General features: G+C 47.2%; 2 protein-coding genes across 8 annotated transcripts in view; both read left to right on the top strand.

Annotated features, from left to right (window-relative positions):
- Positions 1-20,852, top strand: part of LOC116446882 — a 781,927-nt gene that overhangs the window by 712,324 nt on the left and 48,751 nt on the right. The window lies entirely within an intron of this gene.
- The window catches only part of TRPM8 (transient receptor potential cation channel subfamily M member 8), an 86,902-nt gene that overhangs the window by 25,679 nt on the left and 40,371 nt on the right, over positions 1-20,852 (top strand). For 2 of the 7 annotated variants that reach the window (XM_032115317.1, XM_032115312.1), the window contains exons 1-3: positions 18,292-18,490; positions 19,534-19,588; positions 20,537-20,701. The gene's annotated coding sequence lies outside the window, so the exon portion shown is untranslated. Of the gene's footprint in view, positions 1-18,290; positions 18,491-19,533; positions 19,589-20,536; positions 20,702-20,852 lie in introns of those variants that run through there. The other 5 variants (XR_004241419.1, XM_032115313.1, XM_032115319.1 and 2 more) reach the window with 5 other exon arrangements.

Raw genomic sequence — 20,852 nt, 5'->3', positions numbered from 1 at the left:
AGGTTGCCTGCCAGATGATCCCAGGCAGAAGGAGCACTGCTCCAGGGATTTAGTTGGCTTGCTGCACCGGAGTGTCAGGGGACATCGATCACTTAGCTGGGGAGTTCAGCAGTTCATCAGCGAGATCATCCCCTGAAGGCAGGTGAATACAGCCTCTCTCTGTTCCCTTCAGGAGCTAAAACACTTCCCAGAAGAATATCTTGGAGTCCTTAAGGTTGGAAAACCCCTCTAAGATCATCAAGTGCAGCAGTCAACCCAGCAGCACCAGCATGTTGAGCACTGATCTTGTCATCAAGTGCCACATTGTTTGAACACTTCCAGGGGATGGTGACTCTGCCACTGCCCTGGGCAGCCTGTTTCAGTGCTTTTACAACCCTTAAGGAGCAATCCTGAGCTTTTGGCCCCATCAGCCTCTGAACAATGGGTGGAGATGATGGCAGTGTTTATTGGATGGAAATGGTGCTGTCCTCCAGGCATCACTGCCTTTGGCAAATGGAAGGGCTTCATTCAGGGATGGTCCAAGGGAATTCCTTTGCACTGACCTCCCAGTCACAAGATGGGGTCAGAGACAGGGCTGGAGGTGAAAAGGCAATGTGGGTCCAGAGGTCCATGCAAGAAATGTGCTGGAGACACTCCTGGCACATTCCTTTGCTGTAACTCAGGCCAGGACTGTCCTGGTTGGAGTGGAGATCCTGGTCTGCGGATGGAGGTCCCAGGTGGAGCTGCTCAGGGAGCTACATGCTCGTTCTTTCCTGGTTACTGACCTCCCACAGGTGAGGAAGGGGCTGTCGCTGGTCCCTGCTGCTGTGTCAGTTCTTCAGGAACAGTCTCATTCCCAAAGGGGCAGCACAGAACACTGACATGCAGGGATTGAATCCCTGTTGCAGCTGCAACAAGCTTGAAAAATCAGTGCTAAAAATTATTAGTGGTTTTTAAAAAAAAAAAATTATTCTGAACTGGAATTTTTTCAGATTGTTGTACCAATATTCATTCAGAAAGCTCAGGGATTAAATACAAAAACAGTGGTGGGACCAGCCTGTGTTTCTTTAAAGGATATAACAGGAAGGTAATGATGCCTGTCTTGCTGTTCTAGTATGGATGGGATGGAGTCAATTTTCTTGACAGCAGCCTGTAGGGTGCAGTTTTGGATTTGTGATTGATGCAGTGTTGATAGGACTGGGATGTTTTGGCTGTTGCTCGGCTGTGCTGGGGTTGAGTGAGGAACAGGGAGAGGACAAAAACAAGGACACCTGACCTGAACCAGCCACAGGGATATTCCATGCTGCATGAGGACACATTGCCCAGAGAAGCTGTGGCTGCCCCTGGATCCCTGGCAGTGTCAAAGGCCAGGTTGGAGCACCCTGGGATAGTGGAAGGTGTCCCTGCCCATGGCAGGGGTGGAATGAGATGAGCTTTTAGGTCCCTTCCAGCCCAAACCATTCTGGGATTCTGTGTTGTCCTTGGCATTAGGAGCTAATGGAAAATAGGAGGCGTGGGGGGGTGTTCAGGTAAAACTTCATTTCATAGGGAAGGACATGAAACTTTGCATCTGTAAATCTACATAGTTCCATGTCGCTTCTTTGATACTAGAGAAGAACAGAGGCAGAATTACCTGCTGCACATCCTTTCAGCTGTGCTAATGAACATCTCCCCGAGTCTGACCTCGGGTACAAGCTACATTCTTCTGTGAGAACGTTTGCTGTAAACAGTGTACTTGTCATCGGGGAAGTTAAGAAGAGGCTTGTTGGATACCGAAGGGAACGAGCACTTGCCAAAAGATAAACACCCAGCCGTGCCTGCTTCCCATTCTGAGGCTCGGGGAAAATCACTGCAGCACCAAAACATCAGTTGACAGGAACGTGGGAATCACTTGAGATGTAGGAGCTGTGTGTGGTTCTTACTCTAGCTTTTTAAAGGCTTGGTTGGTATGCTGTCCACAGCAACCCAGGGCATCTTGCAGAATTCCAAACCCTTAGTTAAACGCAGCTGCACTCTGTGAGAACTTCTTTTTCTGGCAGAAAAAAAAAGGGGGGGGGGAGGGAGAAGAGATGGTCCAAAAAAAGCAAAGATAGAAAGGGTTCTGATAAAAGTGAATGGCTTATTAAAGAGATTCAGGAGGAAGGAGAGTAAGAAGAGATTGTCTCATGGGAGATTTTGTGTGGAGTACTTGAGGGAGAGAGCTGCTCCAGGGCTGGGAGGTTGAATCTGTTAGGCTTTTTCTTGAATCTGGGGAAACAGGAATTGCTGCAGTGCCTGGATCAGTATTAGACGCTGGAGAGTACCAGGGAGATCTGTGTGGGGCAGAAAATGACAGGACATCTGTTAGAAATGACACATCGCTGTATCTCAGTCTCAAAACTGAAGGCTGGACCTCACTCATGGCCTCATACCTCGTAGTAGGATGGACGCCCCCTTTCAGTGCAAAGGAATCGCCTGGTATCTGTTGGGTTTTACTGTTCAGATTTTTTGGTGGATAGTTTCATCGTTTCAGGTTTCTACTCCGAGCAGGAACTCAAGATTCCTCCACCAGCAGCATGTTTGGGGTTCTGCCTCTTGCTTGCTAATGTCTGCTTAAATTTTTTTCCCTTGCATGAAAAGGCAGCCTAGCAAATTAGAAGCACTTGGTAGGCATTATGCTGCTGTTAATTATGTAGGAGCCCAGACACTATTCACAACAGTAATAGGAAAACTACCAAAGCAAATGCAGCAGTCTGAAATGCCAAATTAAGGTCTCAGCTAAATGAATGCAGCTAAATTTGCAAGTGGATGCTGTACAGTGTAAGTGTGGGGGTCTGTGCTTCCCTGAGTGGTTCCCAGGCTTTATCCAGTGCACGCATCCCAGGATTGGAGCCGTGTTTGCAAGTGGGTTCACATGCGAGCTGGAAGCCGGGGGAATCACCGGGGTGTGCACTGAGATTTGGTGGAACCCTTCTGAGGAAGGTGGATGGCTCCTCCTGCTCCAGGCCTGCACAGAAGCGGGTGACACTGCTGGCACTGTGACTCTGGTGTTGTAAATTACCCATCTCGTGGCTTCAGCCTGCTCCAGGCTCCTGGGGTAGCTCTTTGTCAGCCTGTTGGTGCAGCTTACTGAGCCTCACAGCCTGGAGGTGTCAATCTGCTCCTGAATTCTGGCACTCAGAGCCCGGAGTTAAGGAGAAAGCCATCACTGCACAGCGCCTCTGCAGCAGCCTTCTGGACCACATCCTCTCCAGTTCAGGCACTGTTGTTCTCTAACACCTGGGTTGGCACCTTCTGTGTGATACTTAAAGCCCAGCAGGTGTTGCAGCTTTTAATTCTAGGTGATGTCTCAGTGCTTGCTGTTTTCTGTCAAGGATTATTTGCCTAATGGCACTAAGGGAGCCACTTCTGCAATTCTCACTGCACGCAGTCATGGCACTGGTCAGTTTTATTTTCTTTGCTGTTGTAGTCTCTGTTTTCATTTCATGGCTGAGGTCCACAGCAGAGAGAATTGCCTGGACACAGTCCTGGGGTAAATTCATCTTCATTACAGAAGAGCCTGCTGGGATTTCTTAACATGAGAGCTCTGCAGTGGTATTTACATCAGGTTTAGATTCGTATTAGGGAAAAATTATTGACTGTGAGGGTGGTGAGGCCCTGGCACAGGTTGCCCAGAGAAGCTGTGGCTGCCCCATCCCTGGAAGAGTTCAAGTAAGTTTGCTGTAGCTGGATTGGCAGAAAACCCTGGTACCGTGTTGTCTGTGATTGAGGAATTGTTCTCCTTGTTTGCCACAGGTGATGCCTGGTAGTTTTCCTGCTGGCAACCTGGATTAGAGGTGGAACTTCAGGCAGCAATGCCAGGATCTTATTTGAGTCCAGGTACTTTAGGTAACCACACAAGTGCCAAAGTTTATTGCACATTCAGGCGGGTCCTGACTGGGTTGTTTGTCATCCTTGTACAGGACAGGCCCCCAGACAGGATCAGTCATCCAGGATCTGGCTCAGGTCAGACATCTCAAAAGCAAACTCCTTTCTGTATTAAGTCTGCTTAGACCTTTTTTCTGTCCTGCAGCTCCTGAGCTTGAAAAACATGCAGTCTAATAATACTGCCCTTCGTTATCCTGTTATACATGTGGTACCTTTATGGATAACTATATATTCATCTTCACAGAAGTAATACAAGAAAGATGCATTTGGGTGGGGAGGGAGGGGGGGAAAACACCCTTCTACTTTCTGTTTTGATCGGACTTACAGGATCTTTTCCAGTAAGGATTCTTCAGTAACTAGGAAAAGATTCCTGCTATTCTTCTAGGACTGAACGTGCCACAGGACAAAAATAACTGTCATTAATATTGTAAATGCATATCTTGCCAGAGGATGGCAGTGTGGAAGGGTTTGAATTGCTCTGGGAATGCCTTTGTCTCAGCTGGGAAAGGAAAATGCCATCTTCTTTCTCAGGCGAGTCAGCACAGGCACCCAGACAGCTCCACCTTCAGCCAAATCAGAAAAATAAGGTTGGGGGCTGGTGGGTTAAATGGAATTAAGCTTAAAGATTGCCAAACCCAGTGACCTTCCCCAACAGTGCTATCCTTAAAGGCAGAATAACCCACTGAAGAAATGAGTTATTTGTTAAAATACAGAGCTTGTGTGGGAAGGGAGAGTTAAAAATGTAATGTAAATATGTAAACCAGAACTGGGACTAGAGCACTTAAATTAAGTAACACTATTCCAAAGAGTTCAGCTAGCAATCCGTGGGCCTTTTGGACTAATTGATAAGGAAGTAATAATGCAAACTGTGTGGGGTTCTTCCCATTTGTGTGTTCCATCAACTTGTGTTGGTACAACCTTTAAAATTCAAAATACTCTTTGCCTGCTTCTCCTTCCAGCTTGCAGAGGTGGCATATATCTTAGGCAAGAGACTGAAATACGTGCTCAGTCTCCTCATTCCCAAGCACAGTGGGTTTATTCTGTCTGCAAGGCATTGGTCTAGTACTTACACACAGTTCCAGTGCAGTTCAGGCAAACCCAGTTTCCAAGGAGCTCTCCTGCAGCCTGCTGTTGCAGCTCCCGGTGTTGGCCAGTCCCCTGTCACTTGCTCTTCCAGGGAAACTTGGATCCACAGGCTGTTCCCACGGTTGGGTTTGTGTGTGGCTGCCCCAGGTCCATGCGCTTTGGGATAGCAGATACCCAGTGGCCTTTGAGACCAGGAGCCAGGCTGTTTCCAGGGGCAGTGGTTGGTGACACCTGTGCAGGTGTCTGCAGGGATGTTTGGCTGCTGGGCTGGGAACAGGTTTGCATCTCGGCAGGAAGCTGCTGCACTCACCTGCATGGTGCCTGTGGGAGCTGGCAGGGGTGGGTGGGTGGGTGTGAAACGTGGCCAAATCCAACATCCAGCTGAATCCCGGTGAGAGCAATGTTGTGGCTCTCCAAAGAGCCAGGAGGATCATGAAAAGGAGGTAGTGGGACACCAAAAGCTGCTAGAGGGATTGTACAAAAAATTAAAACTTGAGGGGCTCAGAAGTGCTTAACAGGGGCTTCCTAGTGCTGATAGCAAAGTGAAACCTCTGTCCTGTCTTTTGGAAGCCTGACTTCCTTGAGGGCTGTCTCCACTGGTGGTGTGCCTGTGAGCTGTGTCTGTGAAACTTCTGAGCAGTTCAGGGCACTTCAGGCTGGTAAACACAGCTGCCAGAGTCTCCTGCAATCCACTGGGACAGCCACAAAATGCCTCCACCAGCACCACCAGAACCACTGCCAGGGCTGGGCTTTGCCATTTGAAACTTTTCCCTCAGGCCCGTGGGAATGCAGCAACAGAGCTGGGTGCAGGTAAAAGGGTCCAGGGAAAGCCCCAGCCCCTGTGAGGGGAGGGACCAGGATCCACCCAGGGCTCCAGACAGGAGCAGCAGGAATTGGGGCTGTAGGCAAGGTTGCAGATGGGTCCAAGGGGTCACCTGCTTTCTAGACCAGGCCAGGACTGGGTGCCAGGCATGGAGCTGGAAGGGACCCTCTGGACAGGACTGCAGGTAGAGGCTGCTCAGGACAGGTAGGTGCCATCGGGGTGCTGGTTCTTGTGGCTCTGTGCTCAGCCAGCCTCCTGCTTCCAGCTCCATCTTCACTGACTTTTCCATGTGCTGATACTACTGGAATGTTTGCTGCTCCCCCCGCGCTTGTAAGAATGGGGGAGTGTTTTCACAGATAAATATTGAACAGGCAGTGAATCCGCGTTTCTGACTTCCCACATTCAAGCAGTGTTCCCAGTATCACTGGGAAAAGCAAGGACAAACACAACAGCAGCTTTTCCTGTGGCTTACGTAGGTCAGCCCCCAGTTTAATGAAGCAGGAGATGAGTCTGAGCTTAGCTGTGTTTTGACAGTCTTGAGGGCAAAACTCCTGAGCTGAAGACGCTGCCGAGTTGTTTATCTGCTGAAGAGAACTGTTACAGAAATAAATCCAGGTTTACCAAGGGAACTGTACTGTGGAACTTGGCATCTGTCAGCTGAGTCCTGGGCCAAAGTCACTTCCTTGGCTTCCTTCTCACATCCTTAGCTGGTCTCATAACTGGATTAAGCAGCTAGAATACACAAAATAGAGCTGGGACCAGATTCCAGCCTGATGATGGATCACAGGAGCCTCTTCTCACACACTGGTCATTCCCTGTGCATCTTCTGCCAGTTTTGTTAGGCTGGGGACTTGTGACACTTTCCCCTGTGCTGCACAGCTCCATGCCTGGAGATGAGACACCTCAAAAGCAGCCGTAAGCTTTCTCAGAACTCAGCTGGGCTTTGTGCTCATGAATAAAATATCTCCCTCCTTGGGTTACTTAGGGGTTTTGTGTGCTGACACATGAGCGGTGACAAAAAAATCAGGAAGCTGTTAGGTGAAATAAAAATAGGGTTTATTTATGTGGCTGTCAGATGTTTGGTGTCCACGCTGGGCTGAAATGATCCACCCCTTGTAGCAGAAAATCTCTGTTGCACACGGGGCTCTGCCAGCTGTGGGATGAAATCCTGTTGCCTTATATATCTTGACCAGTTCAAGTCAAGCTTCAGAGGTTTCCAGTCTCACTGGGATTGAGTTTTCTGCTGCCACTGGAGTTGTCTTTTCTGTCCTTTCTTGCCTCCTGGAAAACACAGAGGAGCCCCTGGGATCTTACAGCCAGGCAGGGGTGAGAAGATTCTTGCATGGATAGGGACATCGCCACTCCCCACTAAGGAAAACAGCCTCACTGGAGGGGAATTGGGTTAGGGAGCACTTAAACTGGAAATACATAGATCCTTGTGACTTGATGGGATGGGATGCAGCCAGGAGTGCTGTGGGAGCTGGCTGGTGTCATTGCAAGGCCACCTTTTGGGAGGTCATGGTGACTTGGTGGGGTTCCCAAGGACTGGAAGAGGATAATCATCACTCCTGTCTTCAGGAAGGAGGATCTGGGCTGATCAGCTTCACTTCAGTCATTGGGAAGGTGGTGAAATGAATTCTGCAAACCATTTCCAGGCACAAGAAGAACAGCAGAGTGAATTAATGGCAGTCTGCCTGTGTTTAGGGAGGCAGAATTGTGTTCAACCAACCTGGCAGCTTCGCATGATGCCGTGGCTCCATGGGGTATGGGGGAGGAGCAGTGGGGAGTGTCTACCTCAGCTTTTAGGAAAGCCTTTGATACTGTCTCCCACACCATCCTTACACAGGGGCTGATAAAGGGCAGGTCAAGGAAGTGGCCAGTGGGGCATACTGAACACTGGCCAAACGACCAGAGGGTGCTGAACAGTGGCACAAAGCCCAGCTGCAGAGTAGTTGCTGTTAAGGTGCGCTGAGGATTGATTATATCGATTGTCATTAATTACCTGGCTGATGGCACACAGCATATCGTCCCCCTAGGGTCACAGACTGCTTTGGGTTGGAAGGGACCTGAAAGCCCATCTCTTTCCACCCCCTGCCATGGGCAGGGATACCTTCCACCAGACCAGATTGTTCAGAGCCTCATCCAACCTGGCCCTGAACACCTCCAAGGATGGGGTTGCCCTTGGTGGTGTTGCCAGCACCTCAGGGCAAGGGGAATTGGGGATCCCTCAGCTGCCCTTAAAGCGACCCAGACCCTCTGTGCTGCACACCAGTACTGGGGAGGCACTGAGGGAGCCCAGGGGTGATAGGGTTGCTAGGAAGCACTCAAAGGCACATGGAGGGGTCTGGGGTACATGAGAACTCGCTGTGGCTGATGGGTGGAGCTGGGACTTGGAGGGGCAACAAAGGCAACAAAAGTGAAGGACTGATGAAGAGTTAAGAGTAAGGCATGAGGAGGGTAAAGGAGCTGGGAAAGGGGCTCAGCCTGGAGCAAAGGAGGCTCAGGGGGGACCTTGTGGCTCTGCACAAGTCCCTGACAGGAGGAGGCAGCCGGGGGGAAATCGGGCTCTGCTCCCAGGGGACAGGGACAGGAGGAGAGGGAACGGCCTCAGGCTGGGCCAGGGGAGGCTCAGGGTGGACAGCAGCAGGAATTTCTGCATGGAAAGGGTGCTCAGGCATTGGAGTGGAGTCCCCATCCCTGGAGGTGTCCCAGGAATGCCTGGAGGTGGCACTGGGTGCTCTGGGCTGGTGACAAGGTGGGGACCAGGCACAGCTTGGAGTCGATGGCCTGGGAGGTCTTTTCAAACCGTAATGATTCTGTAATTCTGCAACTGCATGGACCCTTTGTGTCTCCCCACAAACCTCCTACTGACTGTACAGGAGGGGTTCCCAGTGCTCTGACCTTGATTTTCTTGTTCCTTTTGCTCTTTCATGTATTTGATGAGTGTAACACCTGAAGTGTTACCGGAAGAAGGAGGCTGCACCTCCTTCAGAGTGACAAAATTCGGCACAGAACCATCTCATATGGTCAGAAGCAACCCTGATGCAGGCAGTGTTTTAAAAGATAAAACATTCAAAATGTCTCTTCCTTCTCCCCAGATTTTTGAGGAAAGTGAAGAGGGGCTGGTGCCTTGCAGGGAATGAGGTGCAGGATAAGCAGTAGCGCAGGGTTTCCCTTTGCAGGGTTTCTCCTTCCCATTCACAGTGCAGCAAGAAGTTCTCATATGACTATTTTCTTCTGGCTGACTGTAGAAACAAGGAATAGTGGTTTCCTTATAAGAAAATCGTACTTTACCTCAAATGACTCGAATGGAACAGTATCTTGTATGGATGGGGTCTACTCAGCATTGAGCACATGGCTTGGTTTGATGCTCCACCACCTGCAGTTCCCAGCATCTGAAGGGACATCAAATTATCTATATTATTTCCTCCTAAGAGTGTTAGCTCTTATATGTAGTTTTTTCAATGATAGTTTTTTGCGCTGATGTTTATTTTAATGCTGAAATAAACATCAAAAAAACCTGCTCCCATGGGGTGGTACTTTCACTGCAATGCTTCCCTGCTAGAATTGCTTTATATTTAAAACTTAGAGAACTAAGGCATAGAAACAACCTGAATATGGGATTAACATCTAATATTATACCATCAAAATTACTGTTTAATGAATATATCAATCCAGCAAGAGTCTTTAGTTGTATTTACACATTTGGGAAAGCTTTTGCTGAGTTGAGTAATAGGCTGAGTTCAAAGCAGCTCATATGAAAATCTAAATTACAATTACCTCTCAGTGCTCCCATCTGGATTCTCCTCTTACTTGTGGGACATCTAGTGGCAGAAAGGAGACTGGATCTTGGGAGACAAGATGGTATGTAAAAATGGGATTCTTCCTTTCAAAAAGGACACTGAGACCTTTTTCTTTGTGATGGCTGGAGGCTGAAAGAATTGTGTGGGTTTTTAATATCGATGTTTGAAAACAGTTTTGGCTTTTAGTCAACAAAAGCAGTTTGTGTGGGAGCAGCAGGGACAAACTGCAACTTGCTTTTCTTAGTGCTGCTCTGTTGAGAAATAGCTACAAGAGAAGTTTTCCCTGGTCAAGACTGATCGCTGTTCCAGCCTCCCTGAGTGTCATTTATGACACCCAACTGCTCCTTTGACAGGCTGTTTGTACCTTTTATTTCCCCTTGATGGTTTCTCTGTCTGGTATATCCTGCTGTTGGCCCTGAGCTTCTCAGGCCAGGTGTGGGGCTCCTCAGCAGATGGATCTGATGGCTCAGCCTGGCTGTGAGAATTTGGAAATAACAGGTGAATAGTGAGGTGGGTGGCAGGAAAAAAAAAGTGTTGTGCTCAAACCTTGCTATTCAATGTATTGTGCTAGAAATATTTTGCAGAAAGAAGCTCAGGCTTTTAATGGGTATGGCCTGGGATGGGACAACTCCCTTTTCCCCTTCTGTGTTCCTCTTTCTAGGCCAGGGAGAGGTGCAGCACAGTCCAAATAATGGATGCAAGAGGAGTTTTCTAACAGACAGCAGCCCTGGGCTCAGGGTGGCAGTGAGCTTGCGCAGCAGGAGGTTTCCTGGGCCAATTGTTCTGCTGTCCCACTCCACTGGCTCTGTAAGAATAATTGTGGAAACAGTGGAGTGTTCTTCCTTTTTCTCTTTTATTTTTGAACTTTCCACTCTTCTTGGCAAAGCCCATGCAAACATTCTTTCTTGATGGAGCTGGAAGAACTATTGTGAACTTCTGTAACAGCCTTGGATATTTCATAGCAGAATCAGATCAGGTAGAATATGTACCTGCCTTTAAATCTCTGCTTTAATGGTGTGGGGTTTATCACCTTTCTAGTACTTGACCTGCTTGAGGGTTTTTTGGTTTTTTCCACATTACTATCTGTAGCCTTAAGGGCACAGAATCCACTCAGAAAGCAAATTGATAACTCCTCTGACCCTTGCTTTTGGGAGTGTGTGTAGCAGGGCCCTAATGGAAGTATTAGCCAAACTTTCTGAGCTCTGTCAGTACATTTCTGCACTTGACAGTCTGAAGAAGATCATGGCTCTGCCCTTTGCAGTCAGCCAGGTAACATCTGAGCTTTTGGATGCTGGGTGACGTCTTCAGAGCCCAGTGATGCTCTCTCATGGCATAGCCCCACACGGCCCCACACTCGCTCCCTGTCCCCCTCAGTAGAATAGGGAACAAAATAAAGACCCAAAGTCTCCCTTTCTTTTTCTTGGCTGAGCACGGGTGCTACACGGTGTGGGCTATCCCTTTGGTCAGCTGTACTGGTTCTGAGGTGATCCAGCCACTCCAGGTGGAGGTGGTCCAAGGCCCACTACTAGCACTGGTTGCTAAAGTATGCAGGAACAAGGTGGAACTGTGCCAGGCGGGCTGTCCGTGTGTGGAGCTGTCTCCACTGATATTCAAGGCTATTTGCCTCCCAAAAGAAGCTGGAGCAGCAATTAAGTCCATTCTTGTGACTCTTTTCCAGTTCTGTAAGAGGGGATGCTGAAAAAGCAACTGCAGGACATGAGCAGAAGTTGTCTGAGGTGGAAGAGAGGGAATGGCACTTGGAAAAGAGACGTGCCTGCAGGCAGCAGGCTTGGAGGAGCAGGAGTGGGTGACACCACCTCCTCAGGTGTCTCCCTGGTGCCTGCAGAGTTTGCTCCGTGCTCAGCTGGGAAAGTGCATCAGGGATGGCAGCTTTTTTCATCGTAGTGGGAAAACGTTGCCTTGCAGTCGCTGTGGGTGGTGGTGGTGGGAAGGTGTGGCTGTGACATTTTTGCCTCTGGTGCAGCAGAACTGTTTGCTCCCAGCCTGGCTGCTGGGAGGTTGAAATAGAAGCTCCAAACTATGGTGGTGCATCCTAGGAATCAGCTGCTGTTATTTCCACAGGGTCTGAGGTCCTACAGACCGACCACCCTTGAGAGGTGAAGGAGCAGGGGATTTTTTGGGGTGTTGTTTTGAACCTTTGCAGTCCCCTACCAGAACAGCTGGACTCAAAATCATATTTGTCATGTACAAGTGGAACCAAGGTATGTTTCCTGCTGATAGGAATTTTTTCATTTAGCAGCTCTGGGCTTTCCTGGTGTCCTGCATTTTCGGTGGTACATACTAAAGAGCCAGGCAACTCGTCTTGGATGCAGTTGCTTCACATTGCTTAAGTGTGTGTGTGTGTGAGCTGGTGTTTCCCTTCCCAGCTCATCTCCTGCTGCCTCCAGGGTGTATTCCCAGCTGTGATGGAGTCACCGAGTGTGTTTGCATGTTTCCTGCATGTTTGGTGGCTGTGTCCTGTGCTGCCTTCGGACACCAGGGAGCAGGCTGTCCTCTCCCAGCCCCTGGAGAGAGGGGTGTGGCTCTCTGGGATAGTATCACCCGAGGAGCTCCCAGAGCAGGCATACACGGGGCAGGAAGGCTTCAGGAGTGAAGTCCGGTGGCTTTAAAGGCACCCATCTAGGCCTCCAACACTACAAGACATTTTGGAGAGACTCAGAACTCTGTGGAATCTGTTATCACTAGGAATGCCACAGTTGGAGAGGTGGGACCCTCCACTGCGGGTCAGGAGAGAGACTTCTCTGCAAACTCTCTTTGTATTCCCATTTTCCCTGCCTCCCTCATTGATAAGGTAGCACTTGCAGATCACACTTGGATAAGATCTAAGTTTTCTCTCTGAAAATCTCTTCGGATGTTTTGGATTAATTCCATTTTTAAACCAAAGAACAGTGCAGGCAGCACCACCATGGATCTCTAGCTTAATTCTTTCACATCCAAAGTTAGGGCCCCTGACCTCACCCAGGTTCAGCCACTCTGTCACAGGTTTTACACAACCGAGCATTCTTGGGCTCCAGTCTGTGTGTGGCATAAACACTGGATTTTGAGAGAAATCTTGGAATTCCAGTAGCTTATTCCATAGCTGGAATCAAGGGTGGTGAATAAGGTACGTTGTTTTTACACAACTCTGGCAGCTGGTGGAGACAAAAGGAAAGGCTGAGAGAATTGGGATTGTTCAACCTGGACAAGGCTCCAGGGTGACAAAACTGACCCATCCAGGTCCTGAAGGGAGCCTACAGGAAAGATGGAGAGAGACGGGAGACAAGGGGCTGGAGTGACAGGACAGGGGGGAATGGCTTCCCACTGCCACAGGACAGGTTAGATGGGATATTGGGAAGAAATTCCTCATTGTGATGGGATGTGATGCCCTGGCACACGGTGCCCAGAGAAGCTGGGGCTCCCCCTGGATCCCTGGCAGTGTCCAAGGCCAGGCTGGATGGGGCTTGGAGCAGCCTGGGATAATGGAAGGTGTCGCTGCCCATGGCAGGGGGTGGGAATGAGATGAGCTTTTAGCTCCGTTCCAACCCAAACCACTCTGGGATTCTGTGATCTACTCTGAGGCTGATGCATGCACCAGCCTGCTGAGCACAAGGAATCTCTGGGATAGGGAACGGCAGGATTTACTGCAATAGCATTTGTTTGTTTTGGTGTGGCAGTGGTGCTGCTGGGAGTCCGGTCAGTCTTACTGGTCTGATGATGGCACAAGTCATGAGCAGCCTTTGGGCTCAGGGAGGGGAGGGTCTGGTCTTTCTGGCCCTGGAAATCCAAACTGCTGTGAAGTGAAATGCCTGCCTCTCCCACTTTTCTTCTGTTTGGGGTATTTCTTTCCACAGAATCATTGAGGTTGGAAAAGACCTCTGAGATGGAGTCCATTTCCTGCATTCCTGCCGATTGAGCCACATGCATAGGTACACCCGCTCCTGGTTTTCTTCCATTACCCCAAAAGTTGTGACAATGGGACACATTAGAAAGGGAATTTCCAGGTCTGGCAGTGGGTAGCGCAGTAAGGTGAGTAAGAGGATGCTCAGCTGACTGCTGGGAAGGGAGCAGAGTCACAAGTACAGTGTGGATTTGGGTAACAAAAGGTCATCAGAGCTCCTGCTGTGCCGAAAATTTGCTTTAGAGATGGACTTGATTTGCAGATACGGAGTTAAACTCGCCTCCCCTGTGATGGAAAATTACTGCCCTCACATTCTCTCTTTATCCTGTTGTAATCCTAAATATCTGGAGAGATGTTTATCCATGCTGTTAATGTGTAGTAATGGGATTGCTATTTTAAAAATCGATACAAATCTCACACTAAAAAAGAAAGGCTTATAGATTAGTCTGTCAAGAGCTGTCTTAATAGATCTGTCTGACATTTGAGACACTTTCCCCAAAAGTACTCTTCCAGTTTCAAATTACTTCTTAAATGTTGCTGCCTGCAGATTCCAGGCCAGCTAATACAAGTTGTCAGAGTGAAAACCTTTCTCTGCAGCTTCAGAGAAGCTGGAATTCATAAATGTTTTCATTATTTTTTCAATTGATCAAGAATGTGTTCCCTCCTAAATTAGGGAGCGGCGGTTTCAAACGCATTCTTTACTTTACTTTTGTGGTTTCAGCCATCTGGTGGGCTGGAGAAGCTGGAGATGATGGGGAAGTTCAGAACGGATCTTTCTAATACTGCCACTTGGAGTGTGAAAAGCTGAATGGTGCTGACTCGATTGAGACTCCTTTTGAGATGCAAAAGATTGCTAGCAGATGGTATATGCATTTGTAATCTAGGTAATTGAAGCTGGCTTTAATATCCTCCTCATATTTTAGCAGTATTCCATACCCTTCCCGTTTCCTTCCACAGCTCTGTGTGCAATGTCTCTGGTCCTCCTCTGTCAGTGTACTCACAGCCTTTCTTGTTTTGGCTCTTGAAGGCCTGTTAATTAGCAATAATTGCAGTCATTCATCAAGCTCAGGGCCATGTCTTTGTGGGGTCTGTGTTCTGGTGAGAGCCTGAGACCAAAAAACGTTCCCAGTGCCATCCATAACTTGCAGGCTTGGAAATCTTTGGAGAGTTATTGCTGCTGTTGCTCTCTCCAAGACTGAGCCCTGCCCTGAGAGGTACAAGACCTCAGCTCAGGGCCATGTTTGACTTCTCTTCATCTCAACCTCTACTGCACCTTCCACTCTGCAACGGGGAAGAGCAAGGAGCTGGTACAATTACTGCACTCCCTGTGGCAAGCAGGGAGATAAATGGAGGATATAAAGAGGTCCCAGACATCCGCTGCTGCAGCTGAGGGTGCTTCTTTACTCCTTCAGAGGCTCTTTCTGAGACTGGGCAGGATTTCCTGCAATGTGTCATGGTGCTTTGTCCTTAATTCAGCATTTTGTGGAGAGTGGCTATGAAGCTTTGCTTGCTGTAGGATCTGCCTGGAACGGCTGCCTGATCTAGGCTTTCCCAAATAATCTATAAGCAATTATTTTCTTTAAAGTCTTCACAGCACACAGCTCTTGCCATAAACTAAAGATCCCACAACCTCTTTGAGGTCCTCAAACTCTAATCAACATAGAACTGGATGTACCAAACCTGTGTAGTCATGGTGAGAATCCCAAATCTGGGTGCTGGGTGGGAAGTGCAGTGAAACATCAAAGAGGAGGTTTGGCTTCAGATGTCCGCAGGGAAGCGAGGGAGAAACCTTGGAAAATTTGGCCATCTTTGAAAGATTTGCAGTTGTAATATCATTACTCTTATTCAGAAATAGTCGTCTAAAATGAGTCTAGAACTGGTAATTGTCTCTCCTCCCCCAGGTGACAAGTGGTAGGACCAGAGAAAATGGCCTCAGGTTGCCCCAGGGAAGGTTCAGGTTGGATATTAGGAAAGATTTCTTCCTGAAAGGATGGTCAGGCATTGGAACAGGCTGCTTAGGGAAGTGGTGGAGTCACCATCCCCAGCAGCATTGTTCAAAACAATGGAGTCTTGGTGCTTAAAGGCACTGTTTAGTGCTGGGTTAATGGTTGGACTTGGTGTTCTTAGAGGGCTTTTTCAGTCTCAGCAAACACCCCATTTAAAATCTCTCTGTGGCTTAAAAAGCCCAGACAGCTTCAGCCTTGCCTTATCAACATTTTAAAGCGTTTTTTGAGTTCACAAACTTGATGTAGGGTTTGACATCCTGGAAGGTAACTTTAAATCTTTATTTATGGATGGGCCAAGTCTGCCATGGGCAGATCTAGGCCAAGCCTAAAGGCCTTAATGCTTGGTATTTCAAGTAGGGAGGTTAATCCTGGCAAAATTCTGCTGGTTTTGTAGGGTTTATTTACAGTCTCTTCCTCTCCACCACTTTTCCAAGGCTCCTCATTCCCATTAGTCTCCCCCAGTAGCTGGTTTTTTGGGACACATACCATTCCTGCCTCATGCTGATGCTGCTGGAAGTGGTGCCTGTGGTTTCTGAGCAGCCCATCCATTAGTGGGACTGGCGAGGTTTGTTCCTTGTCAGTGTCTCCATGGTGGTTTTGTCAGGTCTGTGACTATATTTTTTCCTGGTTTCTCCCTTTTTTCCCTTGGAATTCCCAACTGACAGAGTCCCCAATCAGATAACATTGCTGGAGTAAATGCTCTCACACTCTAACCTGCTCTCATCAATTGATGTGACTGTGGGGATGAAGATATTGGCATTTTTTTCAGCCCCCATCTTGGTCACATTTCCCAGCTGATACCTTTTTCCACTGCTTTTTTCAGGCTGTGCTTCCAGCTGGCACCAAGGCTGGTGGCAGCACAGAACCCAGGGAGCTGCTCCAGCCTCACTGCAGGCCACTGATGGACCAGGACAGCTACAGCACAGAATAAATAAAGTACACTCGAACATCCTTGCTGTCCTTAGGAGGAAACTTCTGCTCCTGGGATTTTGAGTGGTCTTTAACCTTGTGAACAAAATGTCTTGGGGAAAGAATGAGTGTATGGTTTGCATTGCTCCTGTGCTAAGAATGTACTGGAAAAAAGGCAAGCAGAGGATCAAAACGTGACAGACTTTCTCTGGAGAAAGTCCAAGCCTTACAGAAATGGATGTTCTGGAAGCAGTACTAAAGGTTCCAGAGACATTCATTAACTGAGCTGGTGGTACCTGTTTGGGCAGGGAGAGTGAGGCAGGTGTTTGTGGTCCCCTTTGTGCAGCTGGCTGTGACTCTGGGGAGACACTCTCTGGTTTGGGTGAAAGCGACGCTCCGTATCCTCCACTTCTGCATCTGGAACCTGGGGGGTGTCTCAGAAGCAGCAGCAGCTCTCCAGAAGTGGAACTCCAGACAAATCAGGCACTTCCCCTTCATGCCTGACCTTGGGCTTGTGCTGTTCTAACTCTCAAAGCCGATCAAAGCCACCCACCTCCCCAGACACCAAGCTCCTCGTGGGCTCGGGAAAGCAATGAAATGTATAAGTGAGTGGATCAAATTCATGGTTTACTCTAAATCACTTATCTTTCATTATACTGCTGTGTGATGGACATAAAATCAAGCTGATAAACTACCCCTTAGAAAGAACGCACTGCTCGGTGTTTTTCAGCACATAGGCTTGACAGCAGGAATTGATTAATAATTAATTAAAATAATGGTCAGGGGAAGAAATATACCTTTGCCAATCTATAATTACTTGGAAGCTTCTTCATACATTTTCCATGAGAGTCTTTTCCTTGTAAGGCTCTGAAAAAGTATATTTAGTGTTTGTTTGCTTTCAGCTATGGTTTTCAGCGGATATTGACTGAAACAGTATCTTAATCAGTCTGACCTCAGCCTCCAGGGGATTTTTTTCCATTGACTCTCTACCTCTTCCTCCTCGCCTCTCCCTGTGTGCTGAAATTCTTGTCAGAGCTGCTAACTCTGTTGCCTTTAGTGCTTCCATTTTTGAGACTCTTTTTAGCCCAAAACTTTTTCTGAACATTCCCATCTTGGGGTGGGGGGGGATGACAGCCAGTTCTTGATGACTCTGACCCGAGGTAAGTTTCTTGGAAGTGGTTTCCTCCCATCCTCCTACTTTTCTCAAACTGATTTTCCAGCAGCAGCAGTGCTGAGAACAAATTATTAAGTAATGCAAAGCATTTTAGAGCCTTCAAGGAGTTGGGTCTTCTGTATGAACACCATTCAAAATGGATCATTCAGCTGGGTTTTCCTACCTCAAACCCTGGACCGTGGCTGTTTTATTTTTTGCCTTGTGAATTTGGCAAGGGTTCTTGTGTTCTGTTTGTCATCTCTGAATTCCCTGACAGCTACTTTTTCATTGCTTCCTATTGCAGCAAGTTCAACTGAATCCAGCCAGCTTTTTCATTTCAAAACTCCAAGGTGTCCTTGGCCTCCCATCACTGTGTTGTTTTTAGAAAGCAAATTGTTCAGAGTGATCTGGGGTAAATGTCACAGATCATTTGATTCCCAACCACACTTTTCAGCTGAACATTTCTCCTGGCACTGTCTTAATATTATCTCCATGGGATTCATGATTCATGTTTTCTGTCCCTATTTCTTCTGTGGCAGCAGGAAAGCAGAAAGCAACAGGACTTGGACCAGTTATCTGTCAGCCTGGTCAGGGACTGGGAATAGGCAGCATTTTCCTAAAAGCTGGTGGGTTTTTCCATATCTTAGCTAGAGGTTTGTAACTGCCTGACTGCATGTTTTTGGTCCCCTCCCAGGTAAATCCTGTCCTAGGTTAGTAAAAATGTTCTGGGATCTTCCTGCTTGGAAAAGAACCTTAAACATCATCTAGTTCCAACCCCAGTGCACAAGGAGAGCTTGAGATGGAAATGTGCTGTGGGATCTTTGCGGTATCTGCAACTTCCTGACATGGGAATATGGAGAGAAAATGGATCTAGGCTTGTCAGAGGTGTGCAGGAGCGGGGCACTGGACACAAGCTGGAACAAAGGAGTGAGTAGGAGAGCAGCCTGGTCTAGTGGAAGGTGGTGTCACTGCCTATGGGCTGAGATGGGCTCTAGGGTTCCTCCCAACCCAAACCACTCTGAGATTTTCTGACAGTGGGGGAAAAAATGCACCTGAGGATGTTCATTATGTTCTTTGAGCTCTTGAGTCATGTGTAGTTTAGTTCTGACTTACTTGGACCTCTAGAGGTACCTTGCTGCTTACATGGCTCTGATTTCCGTGGATTAAAGGCATTTTATCCGAGATATATTTGGATCTCTGATTAAGTGTAGCTTTTTGGGGGGGATAATCTACTGCCTGCTGCTGACACACCATTATCCACAGAGTGGTGTGAGATTGGAATAGATGTGCAAGGTTTGCATGTTACACCCAGCTCCCAGAGAATGGAGACCAAAATAGTCCCAAGCATATGTTAATTTTCACTGAATATTAGATGAATATGAGAGCGTGTTTTAGTCATATGGCTCTGTGGAAACAGATGTACTTCCTCACTGGAGGAGTTTCTTTGGATTAAATGAACATTTGAGAGCTTTTCCTTTGGTGTTACCACTTGTCTTGGTGCTATATGGCTTTGATTTATGTATATGATCTCAGTTCGTGCAAAATAGGCACAGGAAATTATGCATAAACGCTTCAAACAGAAAAATGACATTGTTTGGCTGAGTGCTGAACTTCACAACAGTGAGTGTACCAGTTAGCACTAAGGATAATACTCTGAATCTTGTAACAGTATTACCATGAGCCTCCAAAAAGTAATGAAGTTGATATTTTCCTTAAATATTCCAGCTATATTCAGATATACTTGATTATTGAAATGTGTCCTTCCTTTTCCTGAAGGTGGTTTTCATGAGGTTCTGATGCAAAAGCGAAAAGAATTTATTCGTTACTTTAAATGCTAAGGGATTTTTTTAGTTTTGAAAGTTTTGATTACCAAGCCCATATCTTGAACAAGTGTTAATGTTGTAGCCTGCCCTGTGATTGTCATCAGTTGGGTTAGTCTGGATTAATGCACATTTTTATTTCGATCCTAGCTAAATTCCAAGAAATCCATGGAGCTGTAGCTGTGAGCCTACTGCACTGAAACAGGTGGGAGTGAGTCTCCAGTTGACTACTGTGTTGATTACAGCCTTCTTGTTCCTTTTTGTTTGGGTTTGGGGGGGTTTTTTTTAGCTAATCTCAAGCATTCATCTCCTCTCCTCACCTCTCCTCATTTTTAAAGCTTGATGAACACTTTCTCAGAACATTTCCATCAAATTAAGTGCATAAAAACCTGAGGTGCACAGTTTTCTAGTCACTCAACGCTGATAAACTGAAAATTACATAATTTTTTGGTTTTTTTTTTTTTTTTTATTTTTGGGGCTTTTACAGAAAGAATCTGCCAGTGTTCTGTTCCTACCTATTAATATTTCACACCAAAATGCACTTTTAAAGCTTTCTGGGCTGACGTGCACATCGGAATGATTTCATTGTTCTTCAAATGCAATGCACTCTCACACTGAAAGGAAATACAAGTGTCTGCATTTAGGAATGTAAATTGTTAAAAAGGGTTTTAAATGCTTGTGGACAGTAGGATGGGTGATGAGGGAGGGTAGGACCACAGCTCCCTACTTTGTTGTATCCCAGCTTTTCAAGCATTAGGTCTTTGTCTCTGCAGGGTCACACTTAAATTTTCCAGACTTTTCTCTTTCAGCGAGGCTACTTTGACAGACTAGTCAGAAGTGCTTCTAATAGATTTAAATTCCATTAAAAAAATCCCCTTTTTGAACAGTTCCAACATCAGTAATTGCCAAAATATTGCCATTTTGCACCAGGTTGTCTTCTCTTCGGTGTGTCCTTTAGTGCATCATTGTGGGCTTGATGGAATAGTCTCTTACATCCTTAGGTAAATGGCTAAAAACTGCTTTCAGTAATTAATATTAAATTTAAAATCCCTGGGACTCGAGCAGCCAGGTGGAAATCTGCCATTCTTCAACATCTTCCATTCAAAATGAGTAAGAATCGCTGGAGCTGCTATGAAACTTTGTTCGTCTCCAGCAGGCCTTGCTGAATGCAGGAAGAAGTGAGGAACCAGAAAGCGTTGCCTGCACACAGAACCTGAGCAGTTGTCACCACAGAAAAGTGCTCTTCAGGCTTTCCCAAGATTTCTGAAGACCCAGACCCCAGAGAAGTTGTGCTGTCTGTGCTTTTGTTGCCAAACTTGTATGTAACAGGACTTACCCCACCTGTGCTTCAGGGAGGACTCGGGTGTAGTTGGAGTAGTTCCATTGACCCTTCTTGCAGTGAAGAAGAGCACCTGTGGCTCCTCATTTTACTGTGCCTTAATGCAACCCGAAATTAAGCCAACAAGTTG

The sequence above is a fragment of the Corvus moneduloides genome, chromosome 7 (genome assembly GCF_009650955.1).
Source record: "Corvus moneduloides isolate bCorMon1 chromosome 7, bCorMon1.pri, whole genome shotgun sequence".
Classification (NCBI taxonomy): domain Eukaryota; kingdom Metazoa; phylum Chordata; class Aves; order Passeriformes; family Corvidae; genus Corvus; species Corvus moneduloides.
This window is presented reverse-complemented; position numbering and strand designations above follow the sequence as displayed.